Genomic DNA, 18643 nt, shown 5'->3' on the forward strand with positions numbered 1-18643 from the left:
TATAATAATTAGAACCATATCCATTACTGACTGCATACTCAACCGATGACCTGTTTGCCATTAAAAAAACTATCTTTATTATTGTTTATTATATGTAAGAAATTACATTATATAGAAAAAATTACAATGGTTTACGCTGTGTCACGAACTTGCTTATAGTTCTCAAGGCAAACAAAGAAATTGTTGATAAATCCTTTGAACACCTCGTAACAAACTGCGAAATGAAATAAACCAGGCCAAGTTATTAACAAATCCCGTTACCACCTTAACTTAGGGAAACTCGTATTTCTAAAAAGGCCCGAACCACGCCATTGTACCGAGGTCAGTTAACAAATTAGATTTCATTTATCATATCGAAAGAGGTTTAAGATCCCCTCCCCTCAAATTTAGCTGATAAAATACGAATGGAAACGTCTTACGTATTAAACTCAAATAAAAAAAAAACGGAATTAATCAAATCGGTAATCACTTGGCCAGAAGAAACAACCAAAAAACTAATACTGCATTATGTTCCCCCCCCCCCCCCCATCGCTCCCAGAATTTATGGCCTACCAAAAATATACAAACCACTACGATCGACAGTCCTAATTATCATTTAGCCAAGAAACTAGCGTCCACTCAAGGAGTTGGTAGGTCGCTCCCCCTCCTGCATAAAAAATAGACGACACTTCATAAATAAAATTAGAAACATCACACTCACGACGAAGATTTACAGTCAGCTTTGACATGACTGCCCTTTTCATTAATGTCCCGATCAATGATGCTATTCTTCTCTTCTTACAGAACATATTTCCTCCTAACATCATGGCCCTCTTTGCCCACGTACTGCGCCTGGCAAAATAATTTTTACCTACAAAAAAAAAAAAGGGTACGGCCATGGGCTCACCACTCTTCTGACCCCCCAAATAGCTAACTTTTACATGGAAGACAGAGCAACGAGCTCTAGATTCGGCCAGTCCAAAGTCTGGCTTAGATATGTCGATGATATTTTCACCATTTGGCCCCATGGCCGTGAAACATTAAATACATTCCTAAGCCACCTGAACAAACAACACAACACAAACGTATCCAATTCATCATTGAAATCGAAAACAACAACAACTCTTCCTTTTCTAAACACGTCTTCCCTCAGACTGTCTCTCATTCTCGGTCTACCGCAAACCAACACGCACAATCCAATACCTACATAAAATTTCATACCACCATCCAACAAAAACTAGGAGTCATCAGAGCCCTAACAATTTGTTCCAATGAACAAGCTCTGAACCAGGAAAGGCACTACGTCCCTACACTGCACCAAAACCTGGTTTAAAAGAAAATTCAACGTTTGTGAAGTGCTGAAACATCATCGAAATCTGAACAAAAATGATGGATTAATCATTCCAAAAATGCGGGGCACTCATCTGCAATCCGTATAGCAATGAGAACAACAAGCCCAAACAGATGAAAATCTCAATATGAGAAAACTTTAGAAATATTTAATCCTTTTTTTTTCACAAGAGGTGAGTGATTAATTTTAGTCGGGACTCTCCGGGGCCCGGCTCCCGGAACATTTTTCTGTTTTGTGACCTTTCTTCCTTTCAGTAATTAATCCTAATGCAAAACAGAGAGCAATGGCAGGTTATTAAGATGTGTATATGATTGGTGCGGTATTAACAAAAGATCGCACGACCGAATGATAAAAGTATAGCCAACAATTGAGTTGAAATGCTAACTCTCTTCAACTGAATTCCATATGTGAAACTGTTATAACAACATTCACTATACAGTATATATATATATATATATATATATATATATATATATATTCCTTAGTTTTAACACGTTCGGTTGAATTTTATCGCTGCTTTGGGGCAGACGAACTCACACACATCTAATTAATAACAATAGTTTTTACTTAGATACTGTGTTTGTCGGTACAACATATGGTTTTGCTTGAGTCTATACAGCATAGTTTCTGTATGCGGGGACATGTGATTCGTTAATTAGTGTCATTTTTATCCTAGTTGTCTCTTATTGCACTATTTGTTGAGAAATATATTACACAGACTGCTCATACCTTATTCACTAACATAATAAAAGTACTTGTTTTTCTTGCCTGGTGCAGTATAGTGGCTGTTGGGGAGGGCGTTTTGTTTAACGCTGCAAGCGAGTTACTATCGCCCGACTTGAACGTATTTAAGCATTTTTTCATGTCGGAGGTATATGTGAAACTATTTAATTTCTTTTTTTGAAAAGTAAAATCAGGGATGCGAGTAAATACGGTATTTCAACTATGGATAAGTACATTGGTACCTTCTTTAAACGGAAAAATAGCTCAAATACGGTGACATTACAAAACGGGTTCATAATGACAGTTTGTGTGTAGTTTCTGAAGAGAAAGAGGTCTGTAACGAAGCCACAGAATTCCCATCAGCTGCAATGCGATAATATTAATACGCTGAACGAAAGGAAAGATTTGCTGACTTGCTGGTCACTCGACCAGTGGATCGCATTCAAAGGTAAATACAATTGGTTATTTTGTATTGGGCCCCGGAGCTTAACGAATAAGCTCCGGAGCCCTATACAAAATGTAATCACTGGGCAAGGTTAAATGATTAACAAGCATTTAGATTCATCTTACTTTTGTATAGTGCAGTGTCATGTAACTTGTATCTTATACAAAGTGGTGACTTAATCACATTGGATTGAGCAATAATTAATAATACATATAATTAATTATATGTATTATTTAATACATACACGTATATGGATCGGCGCCCCTGGGCTATAGTCCATTTTGTCCAATGGATAAGGAGACCCTGCTTATACATATGTATTTTTCCTGATGATGACCTTAATACAGAGGTCGAAACATCGAATGTTAAGTAAAGTAATTATTCTAGCACGTGTGTTGCATCTCCATAAATTCTTCACTATGAATGCTGACCACGGTGTAACCTTAAAGAAACAAATGAAATAAAGTCAGTAACTTCAGAATATGCTTTCAGAAAAAGATTGAGAGACTGCTTCATGGGACTAAATAATGCAGAGTTTAAAATAAAACGTATATTATAAGAGATCGCTGTAACTTTATATATGCAGTATAGTATTTAATTATAAGTAATAGATTATGACTAGGTGTATACCATGTTACGTGAGCTCTCATAGTTACAATCATTGGATCTGTAGTGACTGTCGCTAAATTTAATTTTTTCTAGTAATCCCTTTGGTTACACAAACTGCACAGTTCCTTATAATAATAAACAGGAAACGGAAAAATTATTAAATGTACTTTCAGAACAATATAATATGAGAATATCAAGAATATAATGGCTTTCAATGGAGAAAACCCAATAAGTAAAATGGTGATGTAATATTTTTATTATCTAACAAGTAAATACTTTCAAATACCTGAGATGCGACTTATCACATGAAGATGAAAACGATATAGACATCAAAATATCACATTTTGTTCAAGTAATAAATAATATATTTAAACCATCCTTGGTAATAAAAATACGCTAGAAATAAACTATATAACGTTCTGTCTAAAACAACTTTATTACATGGAAGTGAACCATAAAAAAGGGATAATTCAAACAGCAGAGATGAAAATTCTCAGATAAACAGCTGATTATATCAAGTGGGCAGTAAAACAAATAAAGAAATTTTACAATCTCTAAGTATAAAACCAATTAACAAAACCGGACAATAGCAGAGTGCAAAAATACTATACGGATATAAAATAAATCGAAGACCAAGAATGCGATGGCATGAGATCGTAACAGGTCACTTGGCCCCAAATGATAGGAAGATGATGAACCAAGTACAAAAATACCGCCCTCCTATTTAACGTATAGATTCTTTACACTAATATCAAAAATTCACTTTGCTCGTTGTTTCTATCATATAATGTCTCATGAAAACGCCCTCTTTTATGTATTAACGTAGTATAATATATAATGCCTTTAATAATCTGATTTCTAAAGTGATCTAGTTTTACTTAACGAACTTCCGAAGACAAGACTGACCAAACCAAAATAATGTTCCGCAAGTACAAGGTTATTATTAGTCACGTGCATCATTATTTTGGTTATAAAGACTTCTGCAATTTCCAACGTTCCATCTTTCTCATTACAAATGTGAACATCTACCTCCATGTACAAGTAACCTAATCGCGAAGACGTCGCGAGGTTAGCGTAAACTCGCACTCCAACAGGCTACGGATTCGAATGTGTACTGATGTTTGAGATTGTCTTTAGGTGGGAGATGAATTTCATTGCGTGGTGTGACACCACAGCTTTGCTTATTGGATTGGAGGCCTGAACTAACTTGGAAATTTCCATGCTTGGTGTCTAGAGAAGGATTTTCAGGCTGTGTAAAAAAATACATAAAAAATATTCTTCGCCCACTTACGGTACAAAATGTACTATAGATTTGCAAATAGTCTTTCTTGAGTGGTAGCAACGCATTCGAGTAGAAGAAAAAAACAAGAATAAATTTCCAACTATGCGTGGGGAGGGGATTTCTACAGTTTAAAAAGGAAAAACTTTATCGTATTGTAAGTGATCAGAAATCGAGGATGCTGCGCCCTCTTCTAAGTAGGGAGATGCTAATGCGATATTTTTTGTGCTGTCGCTTCCGCAAAAATAAATTAAATAAAAAATATCGAAGAAACAAAACAGTGTGCATGAAAAGAGTAGTGTGTGACTGATGACAGTAATTAATACGTTGATACAATTCCGATAACCACTGCGTTTTTTGACTCTCGAAATTGATGACTTAAAATTTCGTTAAGACATTTTAAGCTGTTTTTATTTATTATTTGACTTATGCCACATTAGTGAACTTTACTAAGGCCCATAATAAACACAAATTCATTAAAAGTGCATTTTATTGTTTTAAGAAGCTCCTGGGTTATTTTGACTTACCAGCAAGTTTTTCTAAGGCCATCATCCACATCTTCAGTATCGTCGCCTACTTCGCTCAACATCACCATTTCTTTGTACTGAGCGGCACATTTTGTTTCATCTTTGGAAATATTTTTAAAACAGGGGGCATACCGGAGATAATCTGAATAAAAATAAACATTTAAACTTTTTAATATATTGCTTCATGATGATACACTTAATGAATAGAAAATTAAACATTTATGGAGAGGGAGCTAAGTTTTGTAGGGGAAATTTGTGTTTTGGTTGGGATTACAGACGAAACCACTGAAGCTATAATGTCAATTAATTGCTTGTATTCTCTTGCCAGATTTCCATAATGAAAAACCCTGCCATTAAGACGTACATCTTACTAAAAAAACATTACAAGGCAGCGAAAAACGTGCCAATTCATGTATCCCTGAAATCCCTAGCACCAGCTTATCAAACACACACAGTCGTTGATGACCCTTTACCACTGTGCAAGGCGTTGGTATTCCTGTGACGTTGATTTGGGACAAGAAAAAAAAAAGGGGGGGGTGATCTTTACACATTTTTTCCTGACTCATGCATCTGTTCACTACCATAAGATGAAATGCGCTATTTTGGTTCTCATCTGTGGCATGCACTAGTCATGCATGTGCGTGGAGATAACTGATGAGTTGGGAAATTATTATTATGAATGGTTTCAAATCTTCGATTCTAGTAATGGTTGAAACGTATCTGTGCTACAGTGAAATTAGTGGTTTGTGAGGTTGAATTTAAATTTTCTAGAAAGGCTGCGCCTGTCAAAAAGTGGAAGCTGCAATGAAAATTTCATGATGTTTGTGAGAGCAGTTTCTGCTTATTACATTACGGTACCAACCACTCTAAATAAACAAGAATCCACTGATTAATAGTTCAGCAATTAAATGCAACTTAAAAATTCACAGTTTTCTCATGATTATTGAGTTCTGCGAAGGATATTAAAAAAGACAAAAAAAAAAAAAAGGTTGGTAGCATAAAAATGCGATTTGCTGATAGCATGTCCTGGGAAATACTTGGGGACTTTTTGGCGAGCACAACTAAGAAGTGCATATCTGTTATATTTTGGTAAGTCAAAATATAACAGATATGCACCCAATGGCAACTTCGAGCACAACCCCGAAGCTGCCATGGGTGCATATCTGTTGCTGCTTAGTATTTGAAGACGTAGTGTTTCAGATTTAAATGTTTTAAATTATATTAGCTCCTTACATTCAAATATTAAATTCACGTTATATTTAGAGAATGCAAACACATTACCCTACCTTTTTAATATTTCCTATCAAAAACTGGAGGGGAGTTGGGAAATTCATTTTCTAATCCCCCCTCCAGTGGATGCTATCTCTTCACCTTGCATCACAAGAATTTCACGAAAAAAAACACTAAGTGTCCATTTCAAAAGAGGATAGACAGAAAATTTCAGTTTTTTTGTTCAGCCAATTCGTTTTTAGTTGGTATTCAAGGAGCATTGCCCAGAGAATACTTTTGTCTAATCTTCCTCAGTAGCAGAATCCCAACGCTAATTAAAAACTCATTTTCCATTGCCATAAAGCACTCTCTCTACCAAAATAGTTGTAGTCAGAAGTAATATCAGAGTTCTTTGCAAGACCATCCAAACCATAAACTGCCTTCTCCGATCTCCAAACGACGTTTCAGGACTTACTGTGTTTACAGAATTTTTTATTCTTGTCGTTTATCTTACATTATTAAAACTTGCAGAAGTTTTGAAATAAGGAACACATGTGGGCAACTTGGCACACCATACAAAAGAGAAGCAAAATCGGAACTTGTTCACCCTTCAAACAGAAATCACGTCTTCGGATAAAGAAAACCGCCATATCTTATTTTCACGTCATATCGAAGGATGTATTACCGTCGTTCACTCACATGACTTCCTCAACAATAACCACCGACTCATTTTTAAGTAATGTCCAGAAGTCATTAATTAGATCTTAAGAAAAGTTTTCAAACGATCCTCGAAGACAAATGACGCGATTCACACATCGATGGATCTTTAAAGAAAAAAATTGGGATAAACCGATTGGAGTATTTCAATTGTATTTTACTTGCTAAATCTACTACCCTGACAAAGCCACTTCACTATTTTGCGTATGATGATTATAATTTCAACAACTAACAAACCAATCTTTGTCAATAAACTTAGTCATAAAATTCCTTATATTTCACAAATAGTGAGATTTATCAAAAAGCCACACGTAAGAAAATAAGTATATGTTCAGAAAGCATGCACGATATTCAAAGTCAATTGCATTAATAATACAGCGAAACAGATCGTAGAGGCATTTCAATGAAGTAACATTTTTGACACAAATATGTGTTCTTGCGAACCATTCAGGGGGAGTGATTGGTGTTTGTAACAGTCTGTGTACTCAAACATCGTGAGGGTAGTTTTTTTTTTGCTAATTATATGAAGAACCAAAGGCTTCAATTCGGCGACGTGAAAATATTTAAGTTAAGGGATATTACATTCCATATTGTTTCATAGCCGAATAAGAAACTCCAACAGTTTCACACCGAATATACATAGAAACTATATAAAGTTCGGCGAGTCCAAGCGTAAGCAAATACCTGGATAGTGCTACCAGATGGACTATGTGTTGCACTATCCGGGTATTTGCTTACGCTTGGACTCGCCGAACTTTATATAGTTTCTATATTCGGCATGAAACAATATGGGGAAAAAAAAAAAAAAAAATTTCGGCGTTATACAGAAAATTATTTTACGACCATCTGAACAAAGATTCTTTTAAGAACATGATGCAGTCCTTTTAACACTTCCCCTTTCATCTGCATACGGACGGAATATCGCTTGAGATGGAAACGATTTTAATGCGGCTGACAGGCTCTGATTATGGTAATATTCTATAGAAATGAATTTTTTTTTCTCATTTAAAAATTTTTATATAATATATAGTCCCGGGTTCGAATCCCGTCTACGACTTAAGGAACCTTTATCAGGTCTTTTCAATCAAATGGTGAGTAAGCCAGTAGTGTTCAATCCCGGAAAGTCAGGGTTTTAGGGATAAGAGAGCTCAGTAGGCTGAACTCTTATTTATTCATAGAAAACCAATGATCAGCTGGGTCCACCCTTTATCAATGCGGGCTAAGGCAGGTTATTGGCCATTCTATGTATATCAGGTCAGAAAGTAGGGTAGACAATTGCCACCATCTAGTGGTCCTGAACCTTACCTTGTCTGAAATGATTCGAGTTGTGGGGTTAAAATCAGAGTTTCTGGGGAAAAGAAATAAGATTGTGAACCGATTGAAAAAGAACTAGAAAAAGTTCCTCCAGTCGGCGACTAAAATCGAACTTATAATAGTCTTTATATAAGAAGATAGTTCTTGAATTTCTCATAATCAGTTCTACTTGGTTACTCATCTGAAGGCAGGAACGTTTTTTTGTTATAATCTTACCTCGGTATTATGAAACTGTCATGCCATGAAGTACTGAAAATGCTTTACATTTTATCAACTACATCGAATGTTCGCATTTCCACCTCCCTTGGAGACAGAAATTTTGGAATCATTATCAGAAACATCGCCGGAAATACTTAATTTTTTTTTGGAGACTTATACAAATATCTTTTTTTTGTGTGTGTGCTTTAAGCAAACAGTTTATATTGTTTGGGCTATAATCTTCCAAATACTAAAAGTAAAAGAAAAAATAAATCACCGAGTGTACTCACAGAAATTTAGTTAAAAGTGTTTTAGAAATAAACCGAAATCGATTTTCATAAATTAAAGGCATATTTCCCATTAGCCAACCATTCAAGAGATAGAGGGCGCTAAGGGTAGTGCACATTTAGATGTACTAACAATGTTACATAGATATGGTATACGCCTAAAAGGGTGAGTGAACGAAGCTTGTGCATCTTTTATTAAAATCAATATTTTTCGTATAATTATTATTATAAAGTGCTATCACCTACTGTTCTGTAGTTCTCCCGGTAGACATAAGTCCTGGATGACCTTTCTAGACTCTGATACAACAGAGTCGAACACCCTTTTTTGAGCATTCGTGAAGCAGTTGACACTGTGATGTTCCAGACATCGTACACCTCCTTGCAGTTTCCTGCGAAACAAAACATAATATTTTTTCAGACATACTTATTTAAATACAGTAAAAAGATTGATTTTCGCAGAATGAACCACACCCAAATGTCATATCATGGGTGTCATGCAGTTTTACTTTAGGCTATTCTGGGAATGTTTTTACTGCGGCAAGTGCATAAAGAAATAGCTTTCTAGAGTGTTGAACAGCATAAAAAATTCTGCCATATATATGTAACGATTTGTAATACAGCAATCGCTCGATTAATGCGCTCTTTAAAACAGGTGCAATAATCGAATATAACCTATCGGAAAATGTATAATTCGTTCCTCAGATTTCGTCTTTGACCCTTATTTTTTTTAATAAAAGAATTAGGGTATGTCTCAGGGCATAGTTAAAGGAAAACCCATAAAGCTGAGAGACAATAAACCATATCCAGAATATAAATTTATTATTCTGCTTTTTAACAATGAATTGAACTAACGTAGTTTGGCTGCCATTTGGTTTCTTTTTTTAATACAACGGACGGTATGGCCCTATTGCCTCTTTTACTACTCCTGCAAATTTTACTGCTTCTCTCTTCACCAGGGTCGGGCTCTAAGCATTGCTGCTTAAAACCTTCGATTGTACGAAAACTATTTTCAAACTGTTTCGTTGTTCAGTGATTAAATTTCCTTCATATTCTTCAGGATCTTCCCGCTGTGCATCTAAATTTAGCAGGTCGGAATCACTCAACTTCTCAGAATGAGATTTAATTAACTTAGATTCATTTGAAAAGCCTCTAAAATCATTTGCATAATGTGGAAGAATCTGCTTCCTAACGGCTCGCATGTTGCTAGCAGTAATTTCATTCGACTTTACAACCAGGCTGAGATTTCTCTGATTTGGCTAGAAAAGTGTTGGAAGGCAGTCACTTCGAAAAGAAAAAGGCCGGTTTCATCGACGTTAAATATTTGTTGATCACAATATTCTCCTTCTTGCACAATTTTCTTCAAAATCTCTGGATATCTCCTTATCTGCACTTGCAGCTTCGCCTGTGATTAGAACATTATGTAGGCTATTTCTCAAACCACCCAGCACTAGCGTGGAATTCTTTTTCTTTTCCATCATTGATAGCTCTTTCTTTCCAGGTTGCAAAGAGACTTATTTAATAAGGCCAGTGTTTAGCGGGATTTTGGTTACAATCTTCGATCCATGTAAAAAGACGTCTCTCTAATTCAATCATTATAATACTTTGATTTCGAGTGCATGCAGGATGAACTTGAAGCAGCCTTACCTTTCTCTTTGTATTCAGCAGTTGATTCACCCAGTTTTGTGTTCTTGTCCTATCTTTGCTCTGGACTCATCTTGTTCATTGTTCTTTATTATTTCAAGTTTTTCTTTCAATCAGATTACTTTTCGAATCATTTTCACACTTCTGGTTTTTGCTCACTAATTCTTTTACTCATTATTTCCTTACTTTTTTATTAAAATAAAAAAAGTAAGGAAAACAATTGCAAGATATATGATCAGAGAATGCTATGTAAAGCAGACGACATAATTTTTTGCGCTAAATTTGGAACATAGCGTACATGGAAATAGTGTAGTATGCCATTAAAAAACAACTTTGTAAAATGTTTCAAATCGGTAACTAAATTATTTCATCCTGGTGAGTGATTTTCTAAAATAGTTAGCAATAAAAAATCTATAGATCGAAAATTTTTAAAACCCGTAACATTTATTTTTAAGATAGGCGCAGCAATTGAATTTTAGATGCTCACTAATCGAATTTGGGTATCGAAAAAAAATGATGCACTAATCGGGAGCACATTAATCGAGGGATTGCTATACTTGAATACTGTGCATCCAGCGCGGTTAGCCTAGGCTGTGTGCTTCGCAACCATATAACTGGGGAAGGAGTGTCCCGGGTTCGATTCCCGTCAAAGACGTGAGGAACTTGAGGATCTTCCTCAGACATAGCCAAGTTAGCCGGTCTTGGGCAGTAGGGTTTTTTCCGCCAGTTTATCTGGCGTTTTTCATCCCGCAAGCAGGCAAACCGACCCATGAACACACGGATCTACAGCCATAAATACTTAACCCCCCCACCCATGAGGAGGCTCAACTCGCCTCAATAGGGACGGGGGAGAAAAAGGGAGGAAACTCCATACGAATAAATAAATACTGTGCATGAGATATTTTGGGAGCTGTGCTTCAGAGACCAAACGGAACTATTCAGCTCCACTTCAGGCTGCTAATAGCAAGTGACAAAAGTTATTCACGAACATTCATAACAGCAGGTAGATTTAATTTGATAGCCTATTGGTTGAATTAAATACGATATTGGATTCGACTAAGGTGAAGGAAATGAACAGTTTAGCAAACTGAGATTTTTGTAAGCTTGGATCAAAGTCCAGTTTCTGTATTGAGGGACAATGTAACTTAAAATTATATATAAAATAATACTATACTAAGAATAGGCACTCGACGTATTGAAACTTTGTTGTTTTGTGGAGGATTATAAGAATTGAGAAGATGTTGCGTACTCTTTTCGGAAAAGCCATTGAGTTTCATGTGTTGTTGGATACTAAAAAGTTCTTTCTGTAGATAATCAAAGGTATAACAATTAGTTTTTGCTCTTCTACCTTTGATTATCAGAAAGAACTTTTTAGTATCCAACAACACATGAAACTCAATGGCTTTTCCGAAAAGAGTACGCAACATCTTCTCAATTCTTATAATCCTCCACAAAACAACAAAGTTTCAATACGTCGAGTGCCTATTCTTTTTATCTCCGGTATTTCAGAACCTATCGCAAGAATTTTAAAGAAATATGATTTAACAGCTACTTATTCACCTATCAACAAATTGTCTTCTCATTTTCCTTCTCCTAAAGACAAACGCTCAACTTTATCTGTTCCTGGAGTTTATCAAATTCCTTGCAACTGTGATCTCTCCTATTTTGGACAGACTGGACGTTCTCTTGAAAAAAGAATCCAATAACATCAATCCTCCATTCTTCACAACAAACCTGAAAAGTCTGGATTGGCTCAGCACGGGATTGAAACTGACCACAACATCCTTTGGTCCAGGACTCGCCTCTTACATAGATCCCGTTATAGGTTTGAACGTTTGTTCGAGGAAAGCGTGGAGGCCTTGCTCCATCGTCCCAATCTGAATCGTAATGACTGTATATCTATATCAAAAATCTGGGAAAGTCTAATCAAGATTACTGATTAATTTAAAAACAATTTTTTTTTTAATCATGTCTCTACTTCAAAATATTCCGTTTCATACTTAGTGATATAACATCACGCGGCTTGTTCTATTTTAAACGATCTATTGTTAATATTCTAGCTTGTATTTTTTATAACTCTTCTTGTAATACTACTGAGGATGGTCTGCTATTTCCAGACAGAAATATCTGGTTAATTAAATATCTTTCTTGTGTTTATGCAATCATCATTCATACGCTGATAGTTTTTGTAAGAAACATTGAAAAGAAATTTTCGCAATATTTATATGTAGAAAAAACTTTGTGAATACCATTTTACGAAGGTGCTGAAGAGCAATAAAACACCTAGAAACCTGCTGCTGTGATTTAAAAAAACCCGAGTTTTTGAGTGAGCGCTTAAATGTTTTATGTTAAGTATCCAAGATTAGTACACTACGCAAGTTGATATTCACTTGACGAAAATTCCAGTGTTGATTAAGAATAGTCATATCCCTCGTTCAACAGTTAAAATAATAAAAAAACCCGCTAACGTCTTTTTTTTTTTTTTTTTTTTTTCATAAAGGAGGCAAGTGAGGTCATTTAGCCCTAACTACCCTTTGAAGGATGGTGAGCAGCTAAACTCTACCCTCAGCCAATTAAAAACAGCTGGGCAAAGATATCAGTGATTTTAATTGGCATCGGGAGGACATAAGGGAGCTAGATAACTCCATTCTTGTGGTTCCTAACACTTATGTCTGAAATAATGCGAGTTCTATGTTGGATTTCCTTGAGTTTACGGAATAAAAAATTCGCTTGCCCATATCGGAGATCAACTAACGCGAGAAACGGTCGAAGAAGGGCTTAGAAAAAGTTCCTCAAGTCGCGACTAGCATCGAACTCGGAACCAGTGCCGTAACGAGGGCGTGACGACAGAGGCGCCCGCCACGGGAGCAAAACGTAAAAAATCAAAATAAATAAATAGATATAAAAGTCCGTTATTTTATATTGTATTTTTAAATTTCGGCAATACGCCAGTTTAGATACAAATTATGCAACTCGTTTTGATGGGGTTAAAGTAAGTATTTAACATATTGCATTTAGTAAAATTTAAATTTTTGTCATTTTTGGGTTGGGGCGCAAGTTAAACACTTGCCACAGGCGCTTCATATCCTCGTTACTGTACTGCTCGGAACAGTCTTTTTCGGGTGGCCTAGCGCTATGGATGCAAAAGTCATTTCCACGAGGCTCCACAGGCTTGCACTTTCAACGATTAAACTTGCTGAAGAACACCGATTCGAACCGTCATTTGCAAAACTTCTATAACAGATTCCTTTCACAAACGGGATGCATCACCCTCACAACTAAGTTATTACGGAGCAGTGCGAAAATCGTGCATGCTTATTACTGCTTGAATGACTTCCTAATGCGATTCTTTAAATTTATTGTAAGGAATTATTCGTGAATGTCATTTAATAAACCAAAGCATGCCTTTGATTCCCCTCCTGTTTAATACATGGATGGTGTATAGAGCCGAAAAGGGGGGAGGGTCAAAGGTATACCACTTTGCATGATTGAACATCGCTTTTGTGTTCTTGTTCAAATGTTCGCACATGCATTTCTTCCTCCTCTCCCCATTTCAAGACAGAAAAAATAACTTCATAATGTTGATTGCTACACTCACTGGAAATTAAAGGGTTTTGGTTCGGTTTTCCTAAACCGTTTCCGTACATGAATTATGCCGTTTAAAAGAAACTCTGAGTTAAACTTACTCGCACACCTGTTCGAGCTCGGAGAGTGTGGTTGCCAATGCGAGTTCTTCACTTTGAGCAACCGATTCGAGGGTGCTCATGCAAGATTGGAAGTCTTCCGTTGAACACTCGTTTTTCAAGTTCGAACTTGATCCTATGAAAGGAAAGAGAGCGATTAGCAAATAATGCATAATATTCCAACTTACTTTTTGATTTGATATTTTAGTAACACTTTAATAATAAGCAACAATAAACTACTGACTACTGTATATAAATACTTCAATTTCAATTCATGTCTTTCGAATTTCTTCTTCGAATCTTTGTTATCTCTTGGACCAGCTTAAGAACTGATTCTTTGTCTTGTTTCGAAATTTATGACATAATCAGAATATGATTAAATACCTGACGATAAAAACCTAGTGATAATGCGCTTAAAGTGAACAAAGCAAATCTAACTGAAAAAAAAAAAAAAAAAAAAAAACAGAAATAATGAACAAATCACCACTAGAATTATTCAGTCAGCTTCGCCAAGCTAAATATCATTTTATTATCTCCGGTAACTATAACACCACCAGCGAAAAATTGTACAAATCATTAGTGTAGTCTGCACGTATATGTGGACTAAATTGCAACGATGACGTCACAACAACCCGCGCATGACTACAACACTGAATTTGACAGCAGATCGAGTTGGCTTTCTTTCCTTTGAAGTTACAACACATCAAGTGTATTTTAATGCTCATTTCCATTTTTTTTTTTTTTTCAAATTCTCTCAGATATTACAAATTAGTTTTCTTCGCATGCACATAATAACTGGGAGGGGCGAAAAAGAGGTTTAATTCTGGGGAGTTCAAGTAGCTGAAATCAAGAAATCGATGAATATTACACTTTTAATTTCCGTCTATTAATTACAGAGAATATTTATCTGTAATAAATAGAATCCCAAATTAAAATGTTAATTAATGAGAAAACATTTATGTGGCAATAATTTCCCACAAAGTTTAGGATCAACTACAGTTGATGTTTGCCTAATTACTTTTAAAATATTATATTACATGCACACAAAAATAATTACTTGGAATAAAAATTATTAGGGTTCTATTTTCCACTGAAAAAAGCCTTGCATTGGCGATCTTCCCTTAGGAAGATCGCCAATGCAAGGCTTTGGCGATCTTCCTAAGGGAAGATCGATAACATCCCATCGTTGAGTACATTTTTCCTCAAGATTAGTGCTTAATGAGATAATCTCTCGTTTTCTTTATTTCATCCTTCTCCTAATATTTTCCTTAAATGAGACACCCAAAACAGATGTCGAACTCAGGCTCTAATACCTTCCTAATCCCCATGTGCATCAAACAGATAATCACTATATTTCTCGAAATATCCAAAAACACAGCCAAGCGCCCAGTTAAAGCTTTAGACACTTGGATGCAAAATTGACTGGACATAATTGTTTTCACTGATTGAAATGGCACAAATAATTTCCATAAGTTCGATGTTAACTCCACAGATTACATCTAGACTCAATGAACTAATATATCATTGCCTGCCTGGTTGACCACGTGGTCAATGCATTTGTCAACAAACTATGGGTTTTGAATTCCACCACTGGGCACTGGCGTTCGTGAATACTGTAGATGTCTTTAGGCGGGAGATGAATTTCATCCCAATGTGAGACCATCGCCTGATTGACTGGATGCCTTGAAATACAAAGAAGTGTCTTGAAAAGTTGTCTGGCGTCTAGAAGAGAGTTTGCAAAGCACCAAACTCTTAACCCATCCACTCTACTAATATTAGGTATTTTATTTCGTGGTGAGAATTCCCAAGAAATATATATATATATAAACCAGTTTAAATTCCACGCCATTAGTTAGCGAAGGAAAAAAAAAACTTTTGTACAACGAGAAGAAGATTAATGAGCTCGTTGTCTTCCAATCTGCATAGACTTGACTAACAACTTTTACAAAATGAGCAGACTATTTGGGTTTATTTCAGATATTGTTATTTTTCATAAGTCGTCGTCTTCTCATGAGATCTTACGTTTGCTTTTTCCTATTGACAAACTGATTAGAAACATCCAGCATGACGTTTATTCGAATACTTTGAACTGGAACAAACCTTCTCTAAAGTTTTTTTTTTTTTGTTGTTGTTTTTCCTGAATTTGGGCATACATCCGAAGATTTGAACTGAAGTTTTTCCAACCAAAGGGAATTGTCGTTGTTAGCGACTATGCTATGGAGGCGTCTGTGACTTTTATATTATTTCTTGAGAAGGTGTTTGAGATAAACAGATTTGAAGGTTCTTACCAATAACACTTTTCAATGCCTTTTCTAGAATATACTTTTTGGGAGTGATTCGTCTTTACCAATCAACAGTTCAACTAGATTTCGAATTCAGTGGCTATCGCAGCGTCAAAAATATTTACGATTTTTTACGTATCACTTCAATCCATACCTACAAGTACTTACTGCTTTATGCAGGAGGGCAAAGAGAGAGAGAAAGCTGCAAAATCGGAAAAGATTACATTTGATTTCATGGATGCCTAAAAACTATCAGGAGCAATCCATAATGCGTAAATACTGGAAGACCTGACGAATGACAAGATATGAAACAGGAAGCGACCGAATCTTACACATGATGAGGAATCCATATTAATTTCTACACAAATAGAATTCGTTGGAGGGAATTTTATAAAGCCGATCTCTTTCACTAAATAATAATTAAAAAAAAAGATATTCAATGTAATTTTAGCATAAAAGTTCAGGAGTTTGTCAGCTCACAAAAATATATTATTTTAGAATACGATTTTTGAACATAAAAAATATTGAAATATAATTTTTGCTGTTAAAAAAAGCGACAGATAAAGAAAGCAAGAAAATAAAAATAAAAACTGCTATATCTTTACTACAAACGGGTCTGGAGATATTAAGCAAAAAGTTGAATAATCTATTTCTAGGTTATGTTCTGAGTCCAAAAGAATATACAGACTTCCCACAGGCAAAGTGGAGATGCAAAAGTTCGTGATGGAACAGTCATATTTGTCGTGATACATAAGAGTAAACTTCACACAACTAACGTGCTGTCCGGTTAAAGGCTTTTGCCAAGAAACAGAAAACATTAAACGAACTAAACTTTACCCCGCGATCTCCACTCGGAGCACCTCAGAACGAAAACACCTGTTTAAGTGCGAAGGGTGGACCGACAAAAAAAAAAAAAAAAAAACTGTTTCCGCATAACAAAGCAGCCCGAAAGAGTAATAAGAGAGACAGGTGGGATGGGGTGGAAGAGATTCGGTTCAGAGTTCGTTTTTCATTCCCTCAAAGTCCGTTCGGTCTTTCGTGCCCATCCGCGGAGTTTGTTCGCATTTCGTGATGTTCAAATGGGACCGGCAAAATAGCGTTGAAGTACCGACAACGGAGTTACTTACCGAGGGCAAAGGTGCATGCAAACAGTATCACGTACTGCGCGGAATCCATACACGGATCTTGGAGCTTCGATGATCGGCAGACATCCCTGACACTGAACGAAAGTGGCGGGGCGCACGAAGAACGCCGCTTTTATACGAGATCGATAACAGGTCGGTTCACTCTGCCGGAGGTGAAGTTCACTCAACAACTAAGCGGGTGCTGGTGACAAGTCGTGGGTGTGTGTGGGGACGAAAGGATTAGGTTTTGGTAACAGGACGGAAGCAAACGATGGAGTAAAAGAAACAGAAGAGAAAGTGTCGGTAACAAACTTCTGCAGTTTGGCGGAGAGAGATCGAAACGTTCGTTTAACACACCTTAGGACAGGAAGAGATCCGTCAACTCATCATTAGGAACTGCCTCCATCCGACACAGAAGTCACGCATCAGAGCACCCTCTTCGTCCGGGCTTCAAAGGTGGAGTCGATGAAGGCAGTAATAGGACTTCTTCATTATAAAACGTGAATCTGAAATGCAGCGGTTACTCGTGTATTCGGCACCCTTCGGATGGCTCTCGGTGTTCTGCATTTTTTCTGCCGTATAAACAATTGATTAATGCTTAAAAATACTCAGTAAAAATCCTTCTTCCAATTCTCTCTTTGATGTAAGATTAAGTGCAAAATAACAAAAAAGGAAGTAACCAAAGTCGATTTTTCTTCATTTCTAAATAAACATATTTTACATTTATTTGTTCCTTCGGTTACATTTCGATAAACATCGCAAAAGTTTAGAGTTAAAACTTTTTTTTTTAGCACACAACTTTGTTCGTTTTTCTAAAAATTCTTTATGTTGAGAGCAAAGATTATTTTATTCCCCCCTTCTCTACGTATTCTGACACCTTTGGAAACTTTTTAAAATAGAGATTTAAAAAAGAAAACGAATAACTCAATACAATACTACTGTACATTCGCTCTCACACGTCTTATGTACAATTTCATTTTGACCGAAGTTTGCACATTACGAATAATATTTTTGCATCGCGCGCTGAACAGTATCAGTCCTGTTATAGCAAACTCTTCCAGGGGAATAAATCAGATTTGTCATCAAATTAAATATTTTAATTCTCTAAAAATTTTGACACTTTCTAAAAGGTGAATAACATGGCAACTCACTCAACTATACAAAATGCTTTTATATAATATAACGATGGCTGTTTATTAAAATAACAGGAAATTCCTTCTCTCTCTCTCTAGTTTTGTTAGCAGGTTATAACTATTACACCGAGCGACAAGAATT

This window comes from Typopeltis vanoorti, chromosome 6 (genome assembly GCF_054136105.1).
Source record: "Typopeltis vanoorti isolate ZY-2024b chromosome 6, IOZ_Tvanoo_1.0, whole genome shotgun sequence".
In the NCBI taxonomy this organism is placed as follows: Eukaryota; Metazoa; Arthropoda; class Arachnida; order Uropygi; family Thelyphonidae; genus Typopeltis; species Typopeltis vanoorti.